General features: G+C 40.7%; 1 long non-coding RNA gene across 3 annotated transcripts in view; it reads left to right on the top strand.

Annotated features, from left to right (window-relative positions):
• Positions 1 to 12514, top strand: part of LOC143650334 (uncharacterized) — a 40341-nt gene that overhangs the window by 9758 nt on the left and 18069 nt on the right. The window lies entirely within an intron of this gene.

Here is a 12514-nt window from a genome sequence, read left to right as displayed (position 1 = left end):
ATATCTCCCAGCATTTTCCTCTAACTGTTTTATGGTCTTAGACCTAATGTTTAGATCTTTGGTCCATTTTGAGTTAACTTTTGTATAGGGTGTGAGATATGGGTCTTCTTTCATTCTTTTGCTTATGGATATCCAGTTCTTTAGGCACCATTTATTGAAGAGACTGTTCTGTCCCAGGTGAGTTGGCTTGACTGCCTTATCAAAGATCAAATGTCCATAGATGAGAGGGTCTATATCTGAGCACTCTATTCGATTCTATTGGTCGATATATCTATCTTTATGCCAATACCATGCTGTTTTGACCACTGTGGCTTCATAATATGCCTTAAAGTCCAGCAGCGTGAGACCTCCAGCTTCGTTTTTTTTCCTCAAGATGTTTTTAGCAATTCGGGGCACCCTGCCCTTCCAGATAAATTTGCTTATTGTTTTTTCTATTTCTGAAAAATAAGTTGTTGGGATTTTGATTGGTATTGCATTGAATCTGTAAATCAATTTAGGTAGGATTGACATCTTAACTATATTTAGTCTTCCAAACCATGAACACGGTATGCCCTTCCATCTATTTAGGTCTTCTGTGATTTCTTTTAACAGTTTTTTGTAGTTTTCTTTATATAGGTTTTTTGTCTCTTTAGTTAAATTTATTCCTATGTATTTTATTCTTTTAGTTGCAATTGTAAATGGGATTTGTTTCTTGATTTCCCCCTCAGCTTGTTCATTGCTAGTGTATAGAAATGCTACAGATTTTTGAATGTTGATCTTGTAACCTACTACTTTGCTGTACTCATTTATTAGCTCTAGTACTTTTGTTGTGGATTTTTCCGGGTTTTCGACATATAGTATCATATCATCTGCAAACAGTGATAGTTTTACTTCTTCCTTTCCAATTTTGATGCCTTGTATTTCTTTTTCTTGTCTAATTGCTCTGGCTAGAACCTCCAACACAATGTTGAATAATAGTGATGATAGTGGACATCCTTGTCTTGTTCCTGATCTTAGGGGGAAAGTTTTCAGTTTTTCCCCATTGAGGATGATATTAGCTGTGGGTTTTTCATATATTCCCTCTATCATTTTAAGGAAGTTCCCTTGTATTCCTATCTTTTGAAGTGTTTTCAACAGGAAAGGATGTTGAATCTTGTCAAATGCCTTCTCTGCATCAATTGAGATGATCATGTGATTTTTCTGCTTTGATTTGTTGATATGGTGTATTACATTAATTGATTTTCTTATGTTGAACCATCCTTGCATACCTGGGATGAATCCTACTTGGTCATGATGTATAATTCTTTTAATGTGTTGTTGGATTCGATTTGCTAGAATTTTGTTGAGGATTTTTGCATCTACATTCATTAGAGAGATTGGTCTGTAGTTTTCTATTTTTGTAATATCTTTGCCTGGTTTTGGTATGAAGGTGATGTTGGCTTCATAGAATGAATTAAGTAGCTTTCCCTCCACTTCGACTTTTTTGAAGAGTTTGAGGAGAGTTGGTACTAATTCTTTCTGGAATGTTTGATAGAATTCACATGTGAAGCCGTCTGGTCCTGGACTTTTCTTTTTAGGAAGCTTTTGAATGACTAATTCAATTTCTTTACTTGTGATTGGTTTGTTGAGGTCATCTATTTCTTCTTGAGTCAAAGTTGTTGTTCATGTCTTTCCAGGAACCTGTCCATTTCATCTAAATTGTTGTATTTATTAGCGTAAAGTTGTTCATAGTATCCTGTTATTACCTCCTTTATTTCTGTGAGGTCAGTAGTCATGTCTCCTCTTCCATTTCTGATCTTATTTATTTGCATCCTCTCTCTTCTTCTTTTTGTCAATCTTGCTAAGGGCCCATCAATCTTATTGATTTTCTCATAGAACCAACTTCTGGTCTTATTGATTTTCTCTATTGTTTTCAATTTCATTTATTTCTGCTCTGATCTTTGTTATTTCTTTCCTTTTGCTTGCTTTGGGATTAGTTTGCTGTTCTTTCTCCAGTTCTTCCAAGTGGACAGTTAATTCCTGCATTTTTGCCTTTTCTTCTTTTCTGATATAGGCATTTAGGGCAATAAATTTCCCTCTTAGCACTGCCGTCGCTGCGTCCCATAAGTTTTGATATGTTGTGTTTTCATTTTCATTCACCTCGAGGTATTTACTAATTTCTCTTGCAATTTCTTCTTTGACCCACTCGTTGTGTAAGAGTGTGTTGTTGAGTCTCCATGTATTTGTGAATTTTCTGGCACTCCGCCTATTATTGATTTCCAACTTCATTCCTTGATGATCCGAGAAAGTGTTGTGTATGATTTCAATCTTTTTAAATTTGTTAAGACTTGCTTTGTGACCCAGCATATGGTCTATCTTTGAGAATGATCCATGAGCACTTGAGAAAAAGGTGTATCCTGCTGTTGTGGAATGTAATGTCCTATAAATGTCTGTTAAGTCTAGCTCATTTATAGTAATATTCAAATTCTCTATTTCTTTATTGATCCTCTGTCTAGATGTTCTGTCCATTGATGAGAGTGGTGAATTGAAGTCTCCAGCTATTATGGTATATGTGTCTATTTCCCTTTTCAGTGTTTGCAGTGTATTCCTCACGTATTTTGGGGCATTCTGGTTGGCTGCATAAATATTTATGATTGTTATGTCTTCTTGTTTAATTGTTCCTTTTATTAGTAGATAGTGTCCTTCTTTGTCTCTTTTAACTGTTTTACATTTGAAGTCTAATTTGTTGGATATTAGTATAGCTACTCCTGCTCTTTTCTGGTTGTTATTTGCATGAAATATCTTTTCCCAACCTTTCACTTTCAACCTATGTTTATCTTTGGGTCTAAGTTGTGTTTCCTGTAGACAGCATATGGAAGGATCCTGTTTTTTAATCCATTCTGCCAGTCTATGTCTTTTGATTGGGGAATCCAGTCCATTAACATTTAGTGTTATTACTGTTTGGATAATATTTTCCTCTACCATTTTGCCTTTTGTATTATATATATCATATCTGACTTTCCTTCTTTCTACACTCTTCTCCATACCTCTCTCTTCTGTCTTTTCGTATCTGAGTCTAGTGCTCCCTTTAGTATTTCTTGCAGAGCTGGTCTCTTGGTCACAAATTCTCTCAGTGACTTTTTGTCTGAGAATGTTTTAATTTCTCCCTCATTTTTGAGGGACAATTTTGCTGGATATAGGAGTCTTGGTTGGCAGTTTTTCTCTTTTAGTAATTTAAAGATATCATCCCACTGTCTTCTAGCTTCCATGGTTTCTGCTGAGAAATCTACACATAGTCCTATTGGGTTTCCCTTGTATGTGATGGATTGTTTTTCTCTTGCTGCTTTCAAGATCCTCTCTTTCTCTTTGACCTCTGACATTCTAATTAGTAAGTGTCTTGGAGAACGCCTATTTGGGTCTATTTTCTTTGGGGTGTGCTGCACTTCTTGGATCTGTAATTTTAGGTCTTTCATAAGAGTTGGGAAATTTTCAGTGATAATTTCTTCCATTAGTTTTTCTCCTCCGTTTCCCTTCTCTTCTCTTTCTGGGACACCCACAAGACGTATATTTGTGCAGTTCATATTGTCTTTGAGTTCCATGATCCCCTGTTCAAATTTTTCCATTGTTTTCCCGATTGTTTCTGTTTCTTTTTGGAATTCAGATGCTCCATCCTCCAAATCACTAATTCTATCTTCTGTCTCTTTAAATCTATCATTGTAGGTATCCATTGTTTTTTCCATCTTTTCTACTTTATCCTTCACTTCCATAAGTTCTGTGATTTGTTTTTTCAGTTTTTCTATTTCTTCTTTTTGTTCAGCCCATGACTTCTTCATGTCCTCCCTCAATTTATCGATTTCATTTTTGAAGAGGTTTTCCATTTCTGTTCGTATATTCAGCATTAGTTGTCTCAGCTCCTGTATCTCATTTGAACTATTGGTTTGTTCCTTTGACTGGGCCATATTTTCAATTTTCTGAGCGTGATCTGTTATCTTCTGCTGGCCTCTGGGTATTTAGTCAGATTTCCCTGGGTGTTGGACCCAACAGGTTGAAAGATTTTTCTGTGAAATCTCTGGGTTCTGTTTTTCTTATCCTGCCCAGTAGGTGGCACTCCTGGCACACGTTTGTCTGCGGGTCCCACCAGTAAAAGGTGCTGTGGGTCCTTTAACTTTGGAGAACTCTCGCCGTGGGGGAGGTTCGCCAGCTGAAGTGACTTGGAAGAGTGCCAGCCGGCCCGGGGGTCCGAACACGGGGAGGGTCGCCGGCCACCGCAGCCCGGGAGAGCGCCCGTCCTAATTTCCTAGTTGGCCCGGGGTGCCAAGAGGGGCGCGAGGGCACCAGCCACCACGGCCCAGGAGAGTGCACCGTTCCCAGCCAGACCAGGGAGTCACGTGTTTGGAAGAGACTCCCCCGGTCACCGTTCTCCGCGGCCTGGGAATTTCTGATCCAATTCTCTCAGTTGGTCCGGGGGGCCATGCGTGGTGGGGACACCAGCCGCCACGGCTTGAGGGGACCGCCTGCCCAATTCTGCCAGCTGGCCCGGGAAGGAGGAAGGGAGGGACTCCGGCTGCTTGCCACCCCGCCCGGGGAAACCTGCGCCCCTCGGCGATCTCACTGGAGCGGGTTCTCTCAGCCAGTCAGCCGTTCCAGGATGGGGTACGCTGTCTTTTTGATCTGTCGTGGTTCCGGGAGCTGTTCTGTATCGTTTCTACTCCCCTAGTAGCTGTTCTGGAGGAGGAACTAAGATCCGCGCGTCTTACTAAGCCGCCATCTTCTCCGGAAGTCTCTTTTTTCTTTTTAACTTTTTTAATTGTGAAATATAACATCTACACAAAGAAGCAATAAATTTCCAAGTACATTTTCACAAGTAGAACAGATTTTAAAGTATGGTACAGGTTACAGTTCCACAGTTTTCATCTATTTGTTCCAAGACACTAGAGACCAAAAGAAATATCAATATAATGTTTCAGCAGTCATACTATCTTCTATGTTATACTCACTTTTTGTGTGTGATAAATAACATACATACAAAAAAGCAATAAATTTCAAAACACAGCACCACACACACAAAAAAAAAAACAGTGAGGGAGGCCTGGAATTAGCTGAGAACACATCTTCCCCCTCCCCCTTTTGGTGGGGAAGTTCCATTTTTAAAAAAGATTATAACGAACTTTCCTTTAGAAATGGGATTAGTAGTTAAGGAAGGGTTACAGAGATTAGGAGGAAAATGCTTTTGATCCCTTGCTGTTTTGCTTCCCTCACTTGAGGCTAAATGCCCTAGCCTGAAGGCAAACCTCAGAGTATTAATTAATGGCTAACCCTACCTTAAGAAGGAAAAGTTCCTACTGCTTGGCTCTCCATTTATAACACAATGCAGAGAAGTATTTTTTTATTTAAATGGAAGAACAAATATATATATATATATATATATATATTTATATATTTGGGTGTGTGGATATGTGGGTTTCTCTAAAGGAGAAAATCATTCTAATTCGCCAGGAGGCAAATTTGATGCAAGCAGTCTAGTTAGAAATCAGGTTCTCCTTTTGAGTGGGGGTGAGAGAGGCATTGCTTGAAAGGTTACCTATTTGGGGTCTTTACTCACTCCCTACCACTTGGGGAGTTTCGCTGTGTCCTGCCCACACTTCCAAAGGGAGTGGGAATTGATCTGGTAATGGTTCAAAGCACGCTACCAGCACTAGCAGTCATGTGAGCCTGGTGGCTCTGGTTTAAAGGACACACATGAGCTTTGTACATACAGGGTGTTTTAGGAATGCAATATACCAGAAGTGGAATGGCTTTTAAAAAGGGGAATGTATTAAGCAGCAAGTTTATAGTTCTAAGGCTGTGTAAATGTCCAAACTAAGGTATCCAGGGAAAGATGCTGTGATTCAAGAAAGGCCGATGGGTCCAGTGTACCTCTGTCAGCTGGGAAGGCACATGGCAATGTCTGCTAGCTTTCTCTTCTCATTTCATAAGGCTTCCCCAGGAATATTTTCCTTCAGCATCTCTGGCTGTGTGGGCTCTGTTGACACTGGGCTTCTTCCAAAATGGCTCCCTCTTAAAGGGCTCCAGTAAGCAAACCCACGTTGAATGGGTGGAGACACAGCTCCATGGAAACCATCTAATCAAAAGTTACCCCCCACAATTGGGTGGATCCCATCTCCATGGAAACAATAAAAAAGATCCCACCCAGCAATATTGATTGAGGATTAGAGAACTTGGCTTTTCTGGGGGACACAATAGATTCAAACTGGCACACGGGGTTAGCAATACGAGTTGACTGGTCAACTGAAGCTTTATGTTCCCAACAAAGTGGTATTGGATTTATTTTCTGGTGGGAGTAGCATGTCAAGAAAGCAGGGCTTTTGATATATTAAAATTAACAAAAAAAGTTCCCACCTGCAATTGGGTGGGTCACATCTCCATGGAAATATCCCTTCGAAATATCCCACCCACAATAAATCTGCACCCACATGATTGGATTAAATAAGCGAGGCTTTTTCTGGGGTGCATAGCAATCTCAAACCAGCTCAGCTGCCAAAGCAATTCAGTGGGAGAAGAATATTCTTTTCAACAAAAGGAGCTGGGACAACTGGATATCTACATGCAAGAGGATGAAATTAAATCCCTCCCTCACACCATGTACCAAAATTAATGATAGACTGCGGTTTGGCCCAACTGCTAAGCTATCGGGGACCCTCTAGTCCTCAGCTTCTCACTGCTTGCTAGATGACACTGCCGCACGCAGAAAAGGGGCTCGAGCGGGAGGTCTGGGTCCAAGGGGCGCGCGCAGGAGACCTCGCTGCGGGTCTAAAGGACTGGAGGCCGAGTCAATTAAGGCATAAAGCGAGGTAGCTTTATTGTTGGTAGACACTTATGCCAGGGCCGCCAGTAGCTAAAGACCACGAGGCTTGATGAGCCCTGGATTATATACAGTTTGAGGAGAGGCGGAGTTAGGGCGTGGCCTCCAGGGGAGGGTAGCCAATCACACAGGGAGGACGGATGAGTGACTGTGACCATAGAGATGCTGTTCCTGAGTGTACCCGTAGCAGAGGATGTTGGGTAGGTGGAGGACTAAGGAGAAGGCCAATAGGGTTAGAGAGACAAGGCTGCATCATCACTAGTCGCCGGTGAGGCTTGTAATTCAGAGGTCTAGAAGAACCGGTGGTGCCAAAATGGCGAGGGAGGGAGAGAAAGAGACTAAGCCACCAGGCCAAGAATAAAATTATGCCACAATAGACCCAATGTAGAAGTTAAAACAATAAAACTCTCAGACAAAAACTTAGGTGTAAATCTTCATGACCTTTGATTAGGCAATGGTTTTATAGATATGACACCAAAAGCACAAGTGTCAAAAGAAAAAATAAATTGGACTACATCAAAATTAAATCTTTTGTGCTTTAAAGGATACCATCAAGAGAGTGAAAAGACAACCCACAGAATGGGATAACATATTTGCAAATTATCCGATAAGTGACTTTGGAGAAATGGGAAAACTCATTTATTATTGGTAGGAATGTAAAATGGCGCAGCCGCTGTGGGAAACAGTTTGGCTGTTCTGTATCTAGAATATACAAAGAACACAAAACTTCTTTGCGGCACTGCCAGCATATTTTCCACAGTGGCTGTGTCATTTTACATCCCCCACCAACAATAAACGAATATTCCTGTTTCTCCACATCCTCACCAACACTCATTTTTTTTTCTGCTTTCTTTAATAGAAGTCCATTCCAATGGGTATGCAGTGGTATCTCATTGTGTTTTGTTTTTTGTTTTTTGTATGCGGTATGGCGGGGGCACATTTCATTCTTTCTCAACGTGAGTATCCCATTCTTGCAGCACCATTTGTTCAATCTTTCTGTTCTTTGGGGGAAGTGCATGGGCCAGGAATTGAACTCGGGTCTGCTGCATGGTAGGTGAGAATTCTACCACTGAACTACCCTAGCAGCGCCCTCCCTCCGTTATGTTTTTGATTTGCATTTCCCTGTTGATCACGGCAGTCTTGTAAGTTAGTTTTCTTATCCCCTGAGCCTGGGACAGGTTCAAAATTGAGTCTTTCATGGGGTGCCTAGGATACAACCAGGACTGGTTCCATAGTTTGTGGGTCCCAGGGCAAAATGAAATATGGGGTCTCTTGTTTGAAAGTTGTTATGAATTTTAAGGAGGCAACAGCACAGCATTCTCAGTACGGGCTCTGGGTGATTGCACAGGTTGCAGGCTTATGAAACCAGCCCTGGATACACCCTCTCGCCCAGGTGATTTCTTTTTACCTGGCCAAAGTTCCTCTATGGTGACCATTATTTTTCTCTCATTGGTCCCTAGAAGTTCAGCCGCCGCCTCTTACGTGTCTTCTGCTGAGGCCCGTTCACTCCTCCAGGAGGAATTATAGGGCATCTAAGATGTACCCCCCTGTGCCAGCTCTTTCTTGTTGACATGCGCAAGCCTAGCTCCTGGGAAACACACACATCTGCCCAAACAAACTCTGCCTTTGCAAGCCGATCCTGATTTAGCAGCAACTTGCCTTTGCTCGGCTGCCAAAACAGTCAACCAGCCCATCTCTCATCCTACGTTTTTTGGCAGGAAACGGACACCAGGCTATCAGCCGTCCCCACAAATGCAGCATCACAATCTCCCTCTCTCAGGGGAGTCAAGGCGTGCCCTCGATGTCCTCCTCACCAAGATTAGGATGAGGGACAATCAGGTTCCTTCCCACCCTCAGCCCTCCCTATATTCACTCCTCATCCTTTTATTTGCTCACACTGGGGGAGAGGGCTGTAGTGTTGGGAAACTCTTTCTCAGTTATTTCTTCCAAAAATCTGCACTTGAGTATGGAATTCAAGAACGCTTGTGTCTGGTGCCTGTTTAGGGATTGAATCACGTTCCCCATAAAGACACATTAGGGTCTCAATCCATGTTCCGGTGGGTGTGGACTCATTTGTGAATAGGAGCTTTGAAGATGTAGTTAGTGAAGGCGTAGATTCGTCCGTGAATGGGGTCTTTGAAGATCCTATATAGGTGAAGCCAAATGGAATCAGGGTGGGTCTTCATTCATGTGGCCGGAGGTCTTAAAAGTAGAGGAAATTCAGATGCAGTCAGAAAAAAGCCACAGGAGGAGACAAAGGAGGGAGATCACCATTGACAGAGGCAGAGATGCAAGCCAAGGGAACCCAAAGGTCACAGCAAGCCTGCCACAGGATGCTACAGACTCTGGAAGAAGGCATGACCTGTTGAGGACTTACGTTGGGCATCTAATCTCCAAAACCATGAGACAAAAAGATTTCCATCCTTAAGCCAACTGGTGTGTGGTATTTGTCACAGCAACCCTAGAAAACTGAGGCAGTGCCCCAGTTATAATTTCATTTGCACACACTGTCATATTTGTTTTCCTGCATTTTACCTTCCTACTTCCTGCCCTGACCGCCAGTTGGTGTGAATTCCATAAGGAAATTACAAGCCATGTAGGACCCGGAGCTTTTCTGCCTTACTTCTTTGTATCCTCACTCTCTAAAACAGTGATTCTTGATTTTGTCCAGTGAGGAATATCTGGCAATGCCTGGAGATATTTTTGGTTGTCGTGACTTGGGGATGGAGGGTACTACAGGCATTGATTGGAGAGAGGTCAGAATGCTGCTTAACATCCTATGATACACCCTCCCCACACCCCCCACAAAAGAGAATGATCCAGCCAATAGGATGAACCTGAGAAATCCTGCTTAAGAATCAGGCATGGTACCCAGATGTCCTTCAGTAAATAACTTTTAAATAAATGGATAGTAGAATGCCAAGTCAGCAGGTCCAGACTTCTTACTAAAATCTTTTAAGGCTGGGTAGGTAGAAACATAGAAGAAACAGAAAGATAGAGGAAAAGAGTGCAATTCTCTGCATATATGGAGGATGTGAAGCCTCTGAGTATAGTTCAGCAAAGGTATGGAAGAATCACTCTGAGATTCCTCTTTGGTTTTATTTCGGAGCCACAGTTCTGTACTCAGACAGCGATTTCTATATTACGCCAGACCAGTAGGAAACTGGCGTGAATTTCCTACAGGAATTCCCACCTCATTCCTACTCCAGTTGGACTTACTCTCCAGTCAGTCTTTGTCAGCTTCCTGTTTTCTTATATAGGTCCCAGGGACCCCTTATCAAAGAGCTGCTTCCTGGCTGATCTGGGACAGCCAGGGCAGACACGAGAGGGGAGAGCTGAGCCTCTGCTCCTGTGGGGACCATGGAAAGACTGATATTTCCCCTAGTGGACTCAGCTCCTGTCCATTCCAAAAAGCAAGCTTTGTCTGTCTCAGGAAGCCAATCCAAATACAAGTGATCTTTTTAGGCACTGCTTGGAGCAAACAGTGGAGCTAAAGTTTGCAGTAGAGGTAACCACGGCACTGGAAAACTTGGGCAGTGGCTGAGACGTGTGCAGATGTGGGAGCATGGCTGTGAGCAGTTTACTAAGGGGAAAAAAAAGCATGTGCATAACTCTTTAAATATATTTTTTAAGAGGGGATAAACATATGTAAATATGTAAATGAAAATATTCAAATATGTAAATGTAAATTTATATTTATACATATTTATAATTAAAAAATTTATTAATAAAGCCAATCAACATACAACATGAACATTCTTAACGTATGAAAATTCCATACTTGGTGTACAATCAGTGGCTCACAGTATCATCACATAGTTGTATATTCATCACCATGATCATTTCTCAGAACATTTACATCACTCCAGAAAAAGAAATAAAAAGAAAAAACTCACACATCCCATACCCTTACTCCTTCCTCTCATTGACCACCAGTATTTCCCTCTACCCAATTTATTTTAACATTTTTCCCCCTATTATTTATTTATTTCTAATCCATACTTTTTACTCATCTGTCCATACCCGTAGATAAAAGGAGCATCAGAACAAGGTTTTCACAGTCACACAGTCACTTTGTGAAAGCTGTATCATTATACACTCTTCTTTTTTTTTTTTTCTTTTTTTTTATTAATTAAAAAAAGAATTAACAAAACAATTAGAAATCATTCCAATCTACATGTACAATCAGTAATTCTTAATAACATCACATAGTTGCATATTCATCATTTCTTAGTACATTTGCATCGATTTAGAAAAAGAAATAAAAAGACAACAGAATAAGAATTAAAACAATAATAGAAAGAAAAAAAAACAAAAAAAACAAAAACAAAAAACCTATACCTCACATGCAGCTTCATTCAGTGTTTTAACATAATTGCATTACAATTGGGTAGTATTGTGCTGTCCATTTCTGAGTTTTTATATCCAGTCCCGTTGTACAGTCTGTATCCCTTCATCTCCAATTATCCCTTCTCTTTTTTTTTTTTTTTTTAATTAACGGAAAAAAAGAAATTAACCCAACATTTAGAGATCATACCATTCTACACATGCAATCATTAATTCTTAACATCATCACATAGATGCATGATCATCATTTCTTAGTACATTTGCATTGGTTTAGAAGAACTAGCAACATAACCGAAAAAGATATAGAATGTTAATATAGAGAAAAAAATAAAAGTAATAATAGTAAAATCAAAACAAAACAAAACAAAACAAAACAAAAACCTATAGCTCAGATGCAGCTTCATTCAGTGTTTTAACATGATTACTTTACAATTAGGTATTATTGTGCTGTCCATTTTGAGTTTTTGTATCTAGTCCTGTTGCACAGTCTGTATCCCTTCAGCTTCAATTACCCATTGTCTTACCCTGTTTCTAACTCCTGCTGAACTCTGTTACCAATGACATATTTCAAGTTTATTCTCGAATGTCGGTTCACATCAGTGGGACCCTACAGTATTTGTCCTTTAGTTTTTGGCTGGATTCACTCAGCATAATATTCTCTAGGTCCATCCATGTTATTACATGGTTCATAAGTTTATCTTGTCTTAAAGCTGCATAATATTCCATCGTATGTATATACCACAGTTTGTTCAGCCACTCTTCTGTTGATGGAGATTTTGGCTGTTTCCATCTCTTTGCAATTGTAAATAATGCTGCTATAAACATTGGTGTGCAAATGTCCGTTTGTGTCTTTGCCCTTAAGTCCTTTGAGTAGATACCTAGCAATGGTATTGCTGGGTCGTATGGCAATTCTATATTCAGCTTTTTGAGGAACCGCCAAACTGCCTTCCACAGTGGTTGCACCCTTTGACATTCCCACCAACAGTGGATAAGTGTGCCTCTTTCTCCGCATCCTCTCCAGCACTTGTCATTTTCTGTTTTGTTGATAATGGCCATTCTGGTGGGTGTGAGATGATATCTCATTGTGGTTTTGATTTGCATTTCTCTAATGGCCAGGGACATTGAGCATCTCTTCATGTGCCTCTTGGCCATCCGTATTTCCTCTTCTGAGAGGTGTCTGTTCAAGTCTTTTTCCCATTTTGTAATTGGGTTGGCTGTCTTTTTGTTGTTGAGATGAACAATCTCTTTATAAATTCTGGATACTAGACCTTTATCTGATATATCATTTCCAAATATTGTCTCCCATTGTGAAGGCTGTCTTTCTACTTTCTTGATGAAGTTCTTTGA

This window comes from Tamandua tetradactyla, chromosome 11, assembly GCF_023851605.1.
Source record: "Tamandua tetradactyla isolate mTamTet1 chromosome 11, mTamTet1.pri, whole genome shotgun sequence".
Lineage (NCBI taxonomy): Eukaryota > Metazoa > Chordata > Mammalia > Pilosa > Myrmecophagidae > Tamandua > Tamandua tetradactyla.
Note: the sequence above shows the minus strand (reverse complement) of the source record. Positions and strands in the feature narration are given on the sequence as shown.